This window comes from Lipotes vexillifer, unplaced genomic scaffold, assembly GCF_000442215.2.
Source record: "Lipotes vexillifer unplaced genomic scaffold, Lipotes_vexillifer_v1.1 scaffold977, whole genome shotgun sequence".
NCBI classification, from domain to species: Eukaryota; Metazoa; Chordata; class Mammalia; order Artiodactyla; family Lipotidae; genus Lipotes; species Lipotes vexillifer.
The window spans coordinates 1,980,945-1,998,108 of record NW_006783088.1 but is presented as its reverse complement, the minus strand read 5'-3'; positions in this window follow the sequence as shown (position 1 = coordinate 1,998,108).

Below are 17,164 nucleotides of genomic sequence, written 5' to 3'. Positions count from 1 at the left end.
TGATATTCTCATCAGGCTGAGAAAGTTCAGTGTTAGCAGTGAAACTCGGGGTTAATTATACTGCTCTGAATTAGAGCATAGAATTAAGTTGTAGGGAGAGCTGGGCTCTTGCTTTCTCCCCCCTCTGTCTCTCCAGGGTTGTTGCTGGAGGTTTGATCAGAGTATTGTTTAACCCATGTTCTAAATTTGTACTTACTGGCATTTTGCTCTGCATGATTTACTACCCCTTCTGGTGCTGGGAAACACAGGACCAATTTATAGGACAGTCGGAGAGGGGGAGAAATGATCTGCTTCATAGTGCATTCTTAATCACTTGCTGGGTAAAAAAGATGGAAGTCTTAGGGGCCTGAGGGACCCTCCAGAGAGGCCCTTTACATTTAGCTCTCGGCTCTTCTGCCTTTGAATTACTGGCTGCTCTGATCCCGACTCACCTCTGAAGAAATGACACACTGACCTACATCTCGGCTGAAACAGATAGAAGCCTCTATCTCTGTTCTGCCCCTTCTTCGCATTCCTGATGCAACCTGCGAGGGAATCCGTCTGAGGGCTGAGGCAGGCCCTCTCGGGTTTCCTGCCATCCACTTCTCTCTGCGAGCTTGAATGGCAGAGCTTCGCTCTTCTTGAGCGGTTCCTGATTGTAAACTTCCTGCATTCCTCTCGCTCGTTCCTTTTGTCTATACATTTCATATTGCTGTTCGCATTGCTTCTGAAGCCACATCCCCCCACTCCCTTTCATTTGTTACGTGGGCTGTGAATATAATGGTTATTAAAAAAAAATCTTTGAAAAGTGGTTTGTAGCAGTGACCTCCTACTTTAGCATATGTACGTATCATGACTCATTTAAACACTTCACCACTCTTTGTTGTTTGTTTGTTTTTGTTTTTGTTTTGGCTGCACGGCTTGTGGGATCTTAGTTCCCTGACCAGGGCTCGAACCCAGGCCCGTGGCAGTGAAAGCGCCAAGTCCTAACCACTGGACCGCCAGGGAACTCCCAGCACTTCACCACTTTTGCATGTTTAGGGTGCATCTTTTTTTTCTTTCTTTTGCTGTCGTAAGTCACACTATATTGGCAACTAGCCTAGGACCGATTCCTAGAAATGAGTGTACTGAGACTATGAACTTAAAAGTAGAGAAAGCATTTAAACCCAGATCTGTCTGCCTCCAGATCCAGTGTTCCTTCTGCTGATTTTAGTTCTTCTGTCTTTTACCTGCCAGAACTCCAGAGCCCGCCCAGAGGAGCCAGGCACATGCTGCTCTCCCTGAGTGACCCACTTCTCACCTGGATGGTCCAGAGGGAGCGAGCTCTGGAATTCTTTTTTCTTCCTCCTGTCTTTTCAGTTTGATGGTGGTGAACCGTTCTCTGGAGCAGTACCGGGTCCTGTCCTGCACAGCATGTGCAGACAGCACACGTGAAAGAATAACACTTCGTTAACAAACGGCAGTTGAAAGAGTAGAAGATAGTTTGGTGACCGTATTGGATGTGATTTAATCCTCCCAACGCAGACCCCCTGCTGAGTGCCCTGTCGTTCCTGTTTGGAAACATCACTTCTCAATTTTTTCAGTCAGTGTAGTAACATACTTTCTATATTTATAATATATAAAATAGGCTTTCTGAAGCACAGCCCTGACTGAAACAACTGTCTTTCCCACACTGTGCATTCCCTCAGAACCTGGAGAGAATACGAGGGGGGGGAAAGGGGCCTTTGGTCAAACAAGCTGGGGAAAAGCTCCGCTCTAAAGAGATTCCCGAAGCCCTTAAGACTCTTGGAGGCTCGGGCACACTGCAGTTGGGAAGCCTGTTTTGCTCTGTGGAAGCCACTTTGTCCCCCAGGACACCTGTTGATATCCTGTGGCAGAAGCAGCATCTGGAACGATGCTGAGCCAAGGATTAAAGTCCAGACTCCTAGCTTTTCAGCCCCCGTACCTGCTGTTGCCTTTTCGTTTCCTGTCCTTTCTGGCTTCTGTGGGTCTACATACACCATTGTCTCTGCATTGCCCTTCCTCTTATCTCCACATGGCCAAGTTCAACTCTATTTCCACATGGTCAAGTTCAACCCCCTTTGCAAGACTCAGTTCAGATCCTCCTTCTTTTGCTTTATCCTTATACATTCTCTGTACAATTCACCTCTGGGCCTCCTGCATCCTTGGAGCTGTTCTCTGTACCTGCCGTATGGCATGATTTCCTATCTGGTCTTACACTTATTTGTGTCCATGTCTCTTTGATTGATTCATTGCCTTGAAGGTAAGACGGGTCTTTCTGTCATGGCTACAGTATGGACTGTCATATTGCCTTGCACGTAGTAAGTGCTCAGTAAATGCTTGCTGAACGGATGTTCGTAGTGTCAGTTAATGTTTCCATGGACGGAGGGCCTGACAACAGTGGTGGCAGTGGAGATGTCCCCACAGCAATTCCTTTTTTAAAAAAAAAAAAATTATTTATTTGGTTGCGCCGGGTCTTAGTTGTGGCAGGCGGGCTCCTTAGTTGCAGCATGTGGGCTCCTTAGTTGCGGCAGGCAGACTCGTTAGTTGCGGCTCTCCAGCTCCTTAGTTGCAGCTCTCCAGCTCCTTAGTTGTGGCACGTGCCCACAGCAATTTCTGTGCTGACCTCAGAAAACACATCACTGTATGAGACGCAGAATCTGCCTTCTCCTCCGTTCAGAATTGCTGGGGAGCACAGCTTTACTTCTGATTTTTTTCTTTTTTTTCTGATCAGTTACATGAAGGTTTCGTCTCTAAGACTACTGATAATAGGCTTCAGTTTTTTGAGCACGTCCTAGGTGCTAACTGCTTTATGCACATTATCTCTATAATCCTGTCTACCCAGTGAGTTAGGTTTTGTTAATCAGGCAATGTCAAAAATTGTGGCCCAGAGAGGTTGAAAAATGGGCTCAGGCAAGGTCATATAGTAAATGGCAGTGCTGGGGATTAAACTCGGGTCTGTCTCCAGAGTCCTTACCCCACATAACTGTATTGCCTTTCTCCAGATGCAGCAAATACTGTGGTGTGTGTATGTGGCATTTATTGTTTTATTGAATTTCTCCTGGAACCCTCCCTCCCCTTCTCTGTCCTCTTTCTCTTTGTGAATAAGACCATTTCGTCTTCTCTCCTGGGCATGGTATCTGTGGATTTAAATGTGGCTAATTTATCCAGTTTTCTTAATTCTACTTTTCCCTTCACCTCTCTGATTTTCGGAGCTTTATTGAGAAACTGGCTGAAGGGAGGCTAAAGGGCTCCCAGTGTTAAGTTTGTCATTAATAGTTATGTGTCTCCCCCGATCTGCCGTTTGCCCTTTCTTGGCATCACTGATACCTCCTGTCCTCGAGCCTTTCCAAGTTCTCAGATTTGCTTTCTTTGGATACAAACTGCAGGTAGGTGTTGCTTCTTCTGGAAGTTCCCAGATAGCACAGGCCTTGCTAAACAACCCAGCACCAGGAACTATCACCAGCCCCCCGAGATGCTGTATGCATGCATGTGCGCGTGCACGTGCGCGTGCATGTGTGTGTGTGCGCGCACCTAGTGAGATGTAAACATTTACAAGGAGTAAAAGACGTTCTTTCCCCAGAGCTGAAATTTGAATAGTCTCCTTATGTATACAGCTTTGATGGTGATTCCATATGTTTTGTTCGTCATTACGTTTTTGTAGCCTCCACAAATTATTTTCCACACTGCTACCACCAGCAGGAGAGTGTTTCCAAAATACAGAACAGCTAAAAGTCCTTCTTTGCACCCCCTGGTGCCCTCAGGGTGATTGACCTGCTGGCTGCCCACCTTTCCAGCTTCTTTAATGTTTTTCCTGTAAGTCTGCTCCAGCCAGGATGTATTCAAGGTTGCTCCTGCGTGTATGTGGTTTTCTGTCTCTTCTCTAAGGCTTCCCGGCTGGCGGCACCTTCTGTACACGTCGCTCTTCTTCACCCGGCTGATTCCTGTTGGCAGCTCCCGGAAGTCTGTGCCCAATCAGATCCATCCCTGGTCTGCCCTGTTGCGTCACTCAGCTCACTGGGCTCTGTTTCATTTCTGTTTCTCCCTCAACTAGACCCTTCACGTCTTGCCTTCTTCATCTCTGTACCTGGCACACAGTTGGAGCTCAGTAACTGTTGAGTGGAGGATTCGTCACACGAGTTTATTTCCTGCGAAAATGCAGGGAGGTGGGAAATTTGAGCATTTCTTGTTCATTGAGCGTTCCCAGATTTGCGTGATAATGATCATACACACTACTGATTATCAGATGCCTACTGTGTGCGCTCCAGGTGTTTTGTATAGTGTATTGTTACCCTCGTTGTACCCATAAATGTAGTATTATTACCCCATCACACAAGTGAAGAAATTGGGGCTCTGTTTCTCAGATGAGAAGTCAGTAGAGCATATGGCTTCTGAGCATGTCACATCAAGGCACTTTCTGAATTTAAAGCTGAAAGACATCACCACTGAGGCTCAGGGATATTGTGACAATATTGTGACAATATTTGAAAGAGAATTTTAGGGGCTTGGGCCCCGAGACGTTGCCAGTTGCCAAATTCCTAAGTGTAAAGAGAGAGAGAGAGAGAGAGAGAGAGAGAGAGAGAGAGAGAAAGAGATGGAGAGAGGGTTTTCTTTCTCAGATAGTTTGCATTTACATGAAGGCCAAATTGGATTTGTTTATTAAATCAATAAAGATACTATCTCTTTGAATAATTCAGAATCTGATAGCCCTGTTACCCTGAGTTCCTCTTTTGTGAGAGACACAGGGCTGCTGGATGCGGCATTGCAGAGCTCGGGGGTTATCTTATAAGGGGTCTTTTCAGTGTTGTCTTGGTCATATGAATTTTGTTTGCCTAGTAGGACATGACTGAGGCTCTGAATAGTCAAAGAAAACATCTCTCTTATGTTTTTCTCATGAATAGAACACTCTGTGTCCTGAACTATTGCTCCACTGGGTCCAGCACGTGGTGTATTTTCCTGATGTTTGAACCAGTAGGGTTTTTCATTTTGGGGCAATGCAGGTAAAGATTTTTCTGGTGCTCCTGTGTGGCAAGGAAAGCATCTCTTTTCTTTTTTCTTTCCCTTCTGTCCCTGTGTTTGAAAAAGTATATTTTGAGTTGCATGACTAATCTTAGCATATTTACTAGAAATTAATGTTCCGCCAATGATAGGAAATTCCTTCCTCTCCCCCATTCTGTCACACAGGGCTGGGGACTGGAACTCAGGGGTATTCAGATCCAGAGGACAGCAGTTTAGAACATTGGAGACATTTGCAAAGATATGTCTATGGCCCTGGGCTCTGATTCTTTTATCGTGTGTGTGTGTGTGTGTGTGTGTGTGTGTGTGTGTGTGTGTGTCTCGCGGGGAGAGAGAAAAAGAGGGAGATTGATTGATTGACTAGGAGGAGGAGGCAGCTGCATGGAGTAGAACAGGACTTCCTAAAACATGGGACCCAGAGAGACATCATAGGGACCATGATTTCCAGCCCTTGAATCAGGCTCAAGTTCAGGTAAAAGTTTTTCTTACGATTTGTGAATATGGTAATATGAAAAGTCTTATAAAACTGTGAAAATGTGGCTGGTAGACTGCTTTATGAAAAAGACTAAACCCCTACAGGGTGGGTATTGCCCTGTGAGGTCCAGAACCTGGTACAAGTGCCGACAATGGTCTTCAGTCTTTGACCATCTCCCTTTTAGACGGAACCTTCTCTACCAGCCTCATATTCATAAATGGGGTCATGTTTAGTCTGAGGTCTTTTTCTTTTCCAGGAAGAGCAGAACCACACCCGTCAGATCAGGAAGACCCAGACAGAGCCCCGGGGAGCTGGCTGGAGGACTGTGGGAGCTGAGGCAGACAAGTGCAGGAAAAAGCAGTTTCTTGTCTTTAGAAAAAGTTCAGTATTCAGTTGACTAGAACAAGTGCCACCTGTATGACACTGTGGAAGGTCAAAGCGGAATAGGGAAGGAAATGGTTGAAAAATTGTTTTTCTTTTTGTTCTTTTTTCCTTTCTTGAGGTTTTTTCCTTTCCTCCCTGTTAAGAGGGATATTTCACAATTGGCAAGGTCCAATGAAATGGATCTTGAGATGGGTGAGGGTGGGATCAGGGAAGGGGCTCAGCCATGGTTGACTCCTGGCTGCTTTCATGAGCGCTGCTCTGTGCCAGCCCCATGCTTCGTCCTCATAACCATCCTGTGGGTTGAGAAAGTGGCGGCTTAGAGAGAAGGGTGCGTCCCCAGGATCTCTTGGCTAGTAACTGACTTTCAATTCCATGCTGGTGGGCAGGTGGGAGAAACCTTGGATGTATTTAGAATGGCACGTGTGCAGCCCCTCTCTCCTCCCTCTGAAGGGAAGCTGAATCCTTCACTCTTACTTTGATGCTCTGGGAAATTCCAGATCCAAGAGATCAGTTTGCTCAGAGGGCTCCCCAGTGCTGGGCTGCTTTCCTCCTACATGGGGGACTGGCCATGTGGGAAAGGAGGGGAAATCTGATGTGCTGGGCTGGGCGGAGGCATTGGCCTTGGCCCGTAAAGCCTTCTCTGGGATAAGGAGGTCCACATTTGGTCTTTTCACTCGTGTTTGTTTTGAGGCATACACACTTCTTGCTTGAGTGGGGTTGAACTGGCTCCTCGGCCAGCTGGATGTATGGTTGACTTCCTCAGTGGGTCCCACCTGGCGGGGTGGGAAGTGTAATCTCCAGTGAGGGCTGCAGATTCACAGCTGCTCTGCTGTCAGGCCTGATGGCTAGTGGGGGCCTAAGAGGAAGTGGATTGCCCAGGGACCAGGCTGGGGTAGATGGTTGCCTGTGCTTTTCAGCATGTGCTAAGGGATCTCCAAAACTGGCTGGCTTGCTAGTGACGATGGACAAAGGAATAACTCATTTGCATAATGCTTTCATATGCTTCAGTGGGATTTTGATACGTATTACAGGAACCTGAAAGGTAAAGAGGCCAGGTCAGGTCAGGTCGTTTTCTGCCCCATTTCCGACATGAGAAAATGGAGACGGGATATAAAGATCAGAAAGTAGTTGGAACTCGGCTACTCTCGCAAGGCTGGTATTCGTTCCGCTACCCTGTGAAAACCAGGGTGAGGACACAGGCCCTCACAGTTATGCCAGGGGGAATATCTCTTATATCTTATATAGAAGGAAACGGACAGTTAGAGGCCTTTGCTTGGGATTGCTTTCATTATTCATTCAATCTGTATTTATTGAGTGTCTGCTGAGCTCTGCCCTAAACTTGGCCTTGGTGCGTAACACCCACAAAGTCCCTGTTCTCATAGAGCTGGGAATCAGGCCTTTAATGACCAAAGCTACACTGGAGGAAATGGCCAGATGGACTTAGCAGTGACCAAAGACAGAGTAGAAGCCATCACTGCTGTGTCCCTAGTGCCTGGGAGAGCCTGGCTGAAGTGGGTTCTTAGTAAGTCGTTGCTGGGACCGTGGAGGAATTCCTTAGACTTGGGGGATGATTGATTACTTGCTCTGTACCTTTCAGAATGTTCCCCTTCCCTCTGTGACCCTCCAGTTCTTTCCTCCCTGGGTAACGCATCTTATCACAGCAGTGGGATGGTCTATGAGATTTCCATCCAGCTTTTCCCCCACAAATTATGGGATTTGGGATTAGGAGAGAGAACTTTTAGGCTCAGTGCGTGAACTTGAGCTGTGGATTTTGTAGCTGGCTTCTGATGCCCATAGACCACTTTTGGTCTGGAATGGTGTTCTTGTAACCTTACTTTGTCAGCTGGGGTGAGTGGGTCCCAGGGAGGTTTGGGAAGCTGCCTGGGGCTTTCCAGTGAGCAGGGACAGAGGTGGGCTTGAACTTGGACTTTCACTGCAGTGCTTTCACTGCGTTAGTCCCTTTTGCCCCAAATCCCAGTGGGTGATCTTAGATTTAAGTCTCTCTGGTTTCTGCAGTTTGGGGCTGAGCAGTAGAACTTCTCTTTAGTGGAGAAGAACGGTGGGGTGTCTCTAAGTAGAAACTTCGGACCATTTGTGCAAGGTTCTTGCAGCTCTCAGGTCAGGAGCTCTCAGATATTTTTCTTTTGAGAGTTTGGTTTTCTTCCCTTCCCTCTGCCTCCCTTTTCTCGACCCGCCTTATGTTTTGAGCCCCTCATGGCTTCCCTGGGCGGAGATAGGTGGAGGGAAACTGGTGGAATATTTGCGTGTGGAGCTGATGGCCAGGCCCCTGGGGTGGGTGTGCGTGGTAGCGGTCCAGCTTGATTGGCCTCTGGTCTGAGTCTGCAGGCCACACCCCGCCCTGCCTCTCCCTGGAGGGCCGAGGGGCCGGCCACCTGGGGCTTACCAGTGCGGCTCTCCCTGTGTTCTTGTGCATCAAGGAGAGAATGAGACTGCCACCTGATCATGTGCATGTATGTGACCGTTTCACAGCCTCCTTCTGTTTGTGGTCTCATCTGAGCTGCATGTGGGGGTGGATTGCCACTTAATAGCGCCCATGTGGAGGCCCTGCCCTGGGCACCTTCCCATCCATGAGCTCGTTTAACCCTCACAGTTATGCAGGGGGGGAATATCTCTTATATCTTATATAGAAGGAAACGGACAGTTAGAGCCCTTTGCTTGGGGTTGCTTTCATTATTCATTCAATCTGTATTTATTGTCTGCTGTGTGCTGAGCTCTGCCCTAAACTTGGCCTTGGTGCGTAAGACCCACAAAGTCCCTGTTCTCATAGAGCTGGGAATCTTGGGATGGGGATCCCTTATAGAGGTTTGAGGGTGGGGAGCAGTGAGCAGGGATTGGGGGCTGGGGGGAGAGAGTTAGGATTTTAGCCCATTTTACTCAAATGCTTCATATTACTTCATGTTACCGGCCTTCTCCCTGTGTATCCTCCCTTCTCCCCAAATACGGATTATTAACACAGTTTACATATGTGTAAACCTAGGCTCAGAGAGGCTCGTTAGCTTGTCCGAGGTTGCACAGTAGGTGAGCTGGAATCTTGAAGAGACTCTAGGTTGAGTTTTGTCATCTTACTCTGTCTACCTGTGAATAATGTGTTTTCATAAAAATAAGTAAGCAGTTTGCAGAAGAATAACCATTCCGTTAGCGTTTGGGTGAACTCTCAGATACGTTAAATTCAAAGTTGCTCCTACGCAAAGGTGAAGCCCTGCATCTCATCTTGTAATCAGGACTCAGGGATGTGGGGTGTCTGTGGTCTGAGGGGCAGAGGGGGTGTCTGTCTGAAGACATGGGCTTGGCCGTGTCTCACAGTCACGTTCCAGTTAGGGTCAGGGTAAAAAACCTCTTCAAATAAAGCCCTCATATTTGCTGTCAACATTAAACTATGTTAATATTTAAACGCTGCTCAAACTTCTAGAAAACAGAAGTCTGGAAATTCCGAGTTGAGCCACCAGTGACCTCCTGGCACACGTGAGCATGAGTGTGCCATGGGATCGGGGCACACGCCTTGGTGGTTCTCTTCAGAAACAGAAGTTCCTGGGCACATGCAGTTCTCACTTCTTAGGAGGCTTTTATGGGACCCTGACTCTCCCGAGTTCCCTTGCAGTCCTGAGGCAGGAGTTTTATTTTAAGGTGCCCTTCAGCTTTTCCCTCTGAAGCCTTCTAGTTACGGTAGGGCCTCTGAACCTTGGCACGCCTGATGTTTGGGGGCAGATCATTCTTTGTCGTGGGAGCATCTCTGGCCTCTACCCACTAGATGCCAGAAGCACCCCTGCCCCGCCCAGTACCCCACCTTGCCACGTCCAGTTGTGACCACCAAAAGTGTCTCCAGGTGTCAGATGTCCCCTGAGGGGGGTGAAATTGCACCCAGTGAGAACCACTGACCATTTCTTTTTTAAAAAAATAAATTTATTTTATTTTATTTATTTTCGGCTGCGTTGGGTCCTCGTTGCTGCACGCCGGCTTTCTCTAGTTGCGGCGAGCGGGGGCTACTGTTTGTTGCGGTGCACAGGCTTCTCATTGTGGTGGCTTCTCTTGTTGCGGAGCACAGGCTCTGGGGCTTCAGTAGTTGTGGCACGTGGGCTCAGTAGTTGTGGCTCGCGGGCTCCAGAGCGCAGGATCAGTAGTTGTGGTGCACAGGCTTAGTTGCTCTGTGGCATGTGTGATCTTCCCTGACCAGGGATCTAACCCGTGTCCCCTGCATTGGCAGGTGGATTCTTAACCACTGTGCCACCAGGAAAGTCCCTATAGTGACCATTTCAAACCCTAAACCAGGATGTACATTATATGGAAATGGAGAAAGGTGGAACATTTAAAATGAGGACTGTCTTAGAAAACTTGAAACTACTGCTTTTTTTTTTTTTGCGGTACGCGGGCCTCTCACTGTTGTGGCCTCTCCCATTGCGGAGCACAGGCTCCGGACGCGCAGGCTCAGTGGCCATGGCACATGGGCCCAAGCGCTCCGCGGCATGTGGGATCCTCCCGGACCGGGGCACGAACGCGTGTCCCCTGCATCGTCAGGTGGACTCTCAACCACTGCACCACCAGGGAAGCCCGAAACTACTGCCTTAACTACAGCCTTCGATGTAGGAAGACAGACTGATGGCGGGCTTTACGTGGGGATAACCTTTCACGTTGACATGTAAATTACACTGCATACCTCTCGGAGGCCCCGTTATGGAGCCCCCTTAAAATATTTTGTCTTTATTCACTGATAACTTGTGGGGAAAAATTGTAGTCTTAGATTTATTGAGGTTTTGTGGTTCAAGGCACATTTTGCTGAAAAGAGCCAGGTGAAAATGAGAAGGGCCTCCCTTGAGCCCTCGGACATGTGGAGAACATACACTGAGCAGAGCATTCCTGTGCTCTCTCTACGCCCTTGCCGAACCCACCCTGCAGGTTTCATACCTCCCAGTCAGGTGGTTTGAGCAACATGTGTTTTGTGGTGTGTGTACACAAGCCCGGGTGAGTTTGTTTTCACACACACGGCTGGCAAACCTGTTACGTTTTGTCAGATGTGATTTCTTTTCCTCTGTGTGTCGTTCCTGTTGGTTCACACATCCGTCCTCAGAGGTTCCAAGCCAACAGTGTGCCAGGCTGTACCTGAAGCCTCAGAGCATTTATTTGGAGAGTTCAGTAAACATGAGAGCACATGGTTTGCTGGGATGCCTTGTACTGAGAAAATCCAATTTATAAAAACCTCAAATAGAACAGTAAAATTTGGGAAGATTTCTTTTTTTTCAGGTGATGCAGTCAGATTATAAATCCATTTCTTGGATTCTGTGGAACAGAGCTCCCTCCTGTTATGTCATAAATAGGGTTCCATTTGCAACGCCCCTTTACATGTGCTTTCCCAGAAACACACATGTAAGCCATGTGTAGTGTGCCCCTCCGCTGTAGCGGGCAACCTCTCGGGGACATACTAGAGGTCTTATGTTTAGTACAGCTCGTGAGAGTGGCTGGTTTTCAGGAAATGGTTCTCTTGTCAGTCTCGGTGACTCAGAGGAATTTTGCAAATGCACCTGGTGAACATTCTATCTTATTGCAGTACTAATATAATGCCCCCAGGAGTGATATCTAATTAACTGATGACATCTTTTTACCCATAGTATCCCATTATTTTTATTCCCAGGGCTTAACTCCCTTCTCCAATAGGATAAGTCATAATAATAGCTACCGTTTGGAGTCCTGCTATGATTAGTAGTGTTATTAACTGGGAAAAGTTAACTACCTGGCACAGGGTCACGTAGCAGGTGAACGGTTGAGCTGGGATTCCAACCTGCACTTGCCCTCAGGACTTTCCCGCCTCTGATGGTCACTGTAAATACAGAACTGGGGAAACAAGGAAAGTTTAAAGAAGAAATAGAAATCCCTTAGTCTGCTATCTTGAGATCGACATTGTTAACATTTTTACTATTTCCTTATGACTTTATCCCCCAGAATACATATGTTACAAGACTGATCATGTTGCATGTATCCTTTGTATCTCATCGGCCTCACTTTGTGTCTTATTATGAGCACTTTCTCATGTTGATAGTTGTTCTTTTTAAAGCATCATTTGGTAACTGCATAATATTCTAGCGTCTCTGGTATTTTATTTAACTATTGTATTATTGAGCGTTTAGTTTTTATGATGTTTCATTATCCTAAAGGGCTATCACTGCAACGCTGCTCTGATGTTGGGGACGTCAGTGTGTGTGTGTGTGTGTGTGTGTGTGTGTGTGTGTGTGTGTGCGCGCAAGTTTGTGCACACGTGAAGGCTGTGTGATAGGCCATTGGGTTCCAGGCTCGAGCTGGAAGATTCTTATATTTGACTTCCAAGCCAAGCTGCTTGTGGTTTTCTTTCATTCTTCCTTTTTGGTTTAGAGGAAGTCACTTGGTCATATTTTCCCCCTCCCATGGCATAAGGAAAATGGTGTTTCTGATGATTGTGTTTCTCCGTAGATGTGGAAAAACCTGCTCCTGGTTTTCAGAGAGGTTTTCCAGGTCACTGTGAGGTGGGTCCTCAAGTGGACGACCAGACTCATTCCGCTGACAACTAAGCGCAGTCGAGCACCGATTGTGAGCCAGCCACTGGCCCAGCTGTTTTGCATAACCAGTTTCATTTACTGTTCACATCAGCCCCCAAGAGGGAGACACAGTTCCACTCCGGTCTTACAAAGGAGACCGAGGCATGTGCTCAGGGGCAGAGCCGGGATTTAAGGCCAAGCTCAAACCCAGGGCTCCTCTGCCAGTTTGTGCCTCTTCTGTCCTGGGCTGTGCCTTGGTATCTCCTGTGCGGGTCATAACTGGGGGAGATTTTTCCTCCCAGGGGACGTTTGGCAAGATCAGGAGACTTTTTTTTTTTTTTTTTTGTGGTACACGGGCCGCTCACTATTGTGGCCCCTCCCGTTGCGGAGCACAGGCTCCGGACGCGCAGGCTCAGTGGCCATGGCTCACAGGCCCAGCCGCTGCGCGCGGCATGTGGGATCTTCCCGGACTGTGGCACGAACCCGTGTCCCTTGCATCGGCAGGCGGACTCTCAGCCACTGCGCCACCAGGGAAGCCCCAGGAGACTTTTTGGTGTCATGACTTTGGGGCAGAGGATTCTAAATTTGCTGCTGGCATCTAATGGATAGAGTTCAGGCATGCTGGTAAGGACCCCACATGCACAGGATGGCTCCCCCAATGATGAACTGTCCAGCCCCAGATGCCAGCAGTGTGGGTGCTGAGAGGCTCTCCTGTGATACTGTGATACGGTGGGGGGAGTGAAGAAAACACAGGCTTCTGGGTGGGGGGGCAGCCAGGAGGGGGTGGAAGAAAGTGGGCTTGGGAGGGAGCCCTCTTCCCAGTTTTATCGTCTTAGACAAATTACACAAACTTTCTGAGGCTCAGCTTCCTCATATGAAAATCAGGAAATGATGCTTGACTGGCATTTCCAGCATGGGTTCGGGAGTCAGACTTCCTGGGTTTGAATTCTAGTTCCTTCTGTGACTTTGAGCGAATTACTTTTGAGCAAGTTACTTTAACTTTGCTAAGCCTCAATTTTCTCATTTGTTAAATAGGCAGATAATAGACATACCAAAATGTGATAATGAGAGTGAAATGCATAAAATGCCAGCTGAGACATTGTGAACACAGGGAATGTTAGTACCTCGATAACAGCAACAGTGGTGAAAGTGGTACTTGGCCAAGTCTGAAGGTGAAGTGTCTCTTCCTGGGGGCAGGGTTTTGTCTTGTCCTGTGCTCTCTACCTAGTGTCTAGAATTGCCTGTAGGTTCGCCTCTGGGTCCCATCACGGTGGGGCTGAGTTTAGAAAGACAAGAGAGAGCGCATCCCAAGTGATGGAGGCTTAGTGTTTATTCTTCGTCTACAAGATAATGGAGTCGTGATTCAACTGTGAGTGTGCACGATTGTCAGGTTCTTGAAATATGGGAATGTGGTTCCCTTGGGGCAGGCGCTTGCCTTTCTCTTTTCCCTGCCAGGAGCCAGGACTTAAGGAGATGCTGGCCATGGCTGGCCTTACTCCTGGCTTCAGCCTGGAATGGAGGTGCTCACCATTCCAGCCCTTGGGTCAGTGCCATAGTTGTGCCGGCAAGGTTCCCCCCACCCCCCGCACCTCTGCCCTGCTCAACAAAGGCTTATGGCCCCTGTCCCCCACGCCCAGGTGGTAGAGGAGCCTCTGAGGCCAGGCGAGGCTGGGGATCTCACTTGTCTGCATCCCTTCATTGATGCTTCTGATGGGAGTGATTTAATCAGGTGGAGCCCAGATCTTAAAAGGTGGGACACATGGATCCAGGATGTGGAGAAGAGCCTGGGGGAGTACCGAGCATGCTTGCCCAAGAGGGCTGGCTCCACATTACTATCATCAATGAAATGTCCTTCATGGATTCCCCCAGGTAACAGGGAAGTGGTACCCAAAATTTTACAGTGTGATGAAGACTCGGCAGAACTGTAGAAACTAGTAAAGGCCAAGCAGCTCTGCCATCTCACAACACCTTACTTTATGCAGTGCTTGCTTACTTTAGCAATGCTGGGCCACCAGCCTACAGTGGCCTGGCAGCCACATAAATGAGGGAAGTGGGCTGGCGGCACTGGTGTTGAGTTGGAGGGGTCAAGCCCCCCAGCAGGCCGCCACCCTGGTGGCGTTGTTGCTATGCGAGAATGTGGCCCAGGGTTAGTAGATCTTCTGCTTTTCTCCCCCAAGAAAAGCAGGAAATTCTATTTTTATGGGAGATATTCATTTTTTGAAAGCCTCTAGCATGGTGCCTGGCGCATGGTGGGCACTCAGCAGATACCCCTCCAGGGAGGTCCGGACCTGTCGTTGATAGACTGTGGATTCTTGGGCTTCCCTGGTGGTGCAGTGGTTGAGAGTCTGCTTGCCGATGCAGGGGACACGGGTTCGTGCCCCGGTCCGGGAAGATCCCACATGCCGCGGAGCGGCTGGGCCCGTGAGCCATGGCCGCTGAGCCTGCGCGTCTGGAGCCTGTGCTCTGCGGCAGGGGAGGCCGCAACAGTGAGAGGCCCGCGTACCGCAAAAAAAAAAGAAAAAAAGGCAATGAATGTAACTCATTCTATGAACCAACTAAAAAGAAAAACCATGTAATCAACTCTATAAATGCAAAAAGATATATATATATATATATATATATAGACTGTGGATTCTTTCCGTCTCAGTGGACTGCATTCTTGCCTGACCGGTTGCCTGCAAGCATGGAGCTTCTGACAGTGATTCTTGGAGTCTGAGGGCCCCTAGATCTCCCACTGTATCTCTGGGGTTAACACGTAGTCAACCTCCTCCCTTTGTTTCCTGGCCTCTGTTCTCTCCACCTCCTTCTCCCACCAGTGTGACAGTTACATCTTCTCTAGAATGTTTCTGATGAATTCTAGCCTTGGGAGGCTAGAGGGCTGGTCTCATGACCAACATGTGAAGGACAGTGTCACCCGCACCCCATATCCTCGGTCAGGCCCCTAGGCTCCATACTTCAAGGCAGGTTAATGTCCAAGACCTGCTGACAGATGCCCTTGTGTTATTTCATGCACAGGCTGTGGGCACGAGGGTCCCATTCCACTGCTAGGCCTCAGGGTCAGTGGATGAAGGTAGGTCCTCCAAGTCGGGTTCGGTAAAGGCCACTGGGGCCAGCTTGTCTTGGTCTGTGGTGCTGATCTCAGGATCCAGCAGGATGCTGCTAGCTTGCTTGGCTCAGCTCGGCTAGTGCTGGGAATAATAAGCAGCGTTGAAGACGCGAGGCATTTCAGTCCAAGTCACTCTGATCCCTTTCCAGGCGTTGAGAGAATGTTTTTGCAGCTCAGTTACTTACTGGCACACGTAGGTCAATATACAAGGTGTTCTTGGAGAAGCTGGAGCTGGATGTTGACTTTTGCTGCCTGGGACGTGTTCTCGGGGGGGAAGTGGGTTTTTAGGTTGTAGTGGGTATAGGATGTGGTCTGGGGTGATTAGAATCACACTGTGGATGAAGTTAACAAGAATTGGGGAACTTTTTTTCCTTTTGTACTTTTGGGCTAAGGCTTCTCAAAAGGAACTTTGTGTATCGGGGAGGTGCCCTTGATTCTACATGTATTTTAAACATTTGTATAGAAGTTAGAAGCACACTCATTACTCTCTTTTATGCAGTAAATATGTTTCTGGCATGTTACTTGTAAGACCTGAGTTCAGTTTCTGACTTTGACACTTAGTGGGTATGTGAGCTCTAACCAGTATACTTAACCTCACTCTCTGAATTTCAGATTCCTGAGTGTAAAAAGGGGACAAAACTCGTAGACTGTTGTAAGGTTTCAGTGCGTTACTGCATGTAAAGCACTTAGTGTACAATTCTTGGCTCAGAGTAAGTCTTTAGTAATGGCAGTTATTATCCTAATTATAAGGCAGCTTGGTATGATGATGATAAGGGTAAGAATAAGAATGGTGATGATGATAGTTATTGAGTGCTTACTGTGCGTCAGTTATTCTTCCAAGTACTTTGCATCAGTTAACTCATTTAATTCTCCCAATAACCCAATGAGGTAGGTGCTATTATAATCTCTGTTTTATAGATGATATATAACTCAGGCACAGAGAGGTTAAGTAACTTGCCCAAAGTCACCGCTTATAAATATGAAAAGAGCATGGACTTAAGAATCAAAAGACTTTGGCACATGCCTGTGTGTCATCTCCTAATGGTGTGGCCTTTTGCAAAGTGCTTACCTCTCTGAGTTGCCTTCTCAGCTGTACAAAGGTGCTCATGAATCAGACCTCCTTCGCCTGCCCACCCTTTATCACCTAGTGTGGTGCTTGATTGTGAGTGCTTAGTAATAGGTGCTGAGGAATCATTTGCTGATTAACTGAAGATGGGAGGGGGTTATTATGAGGTTCCAATGAGCTGTAAAACTTGGGACAAAGTTCGTTGTTATTTTAAATGCCCCTAGGTGCTTATTGTTGGGGTTTAAAGAGCACACCTGTTTTTTCAGGTTGCTGAACCACTTAAGAGAGAGGCACAGAGTAAAAAAATAAAGATCAAAATATCAGCTTTCTAACTGATAAAGGCTTGGTTGGAGGATGTGGCTTAGGTGTGGAACAGCATGAGCTTCCTGATGGGAACCCAATATTAGACAGATGTACCCACCCAGTCACCGACAGCTTTGAGCCCCCAGAGGCCTCCTCCGAGGGGTGGTGAGGTGGCAGTGGTGGCAGCAGCAACTGGGTGGAGGAGTGGGCCGCCAGGGCGTGGTAAATCACGTCTGCATGGGGGTTGGCGGGGGGGGGGGGCCCTTGGGGGGGGGGGGGTGAAAACCAGGGGGTTTTTTTTTTTTTTTTAAAAA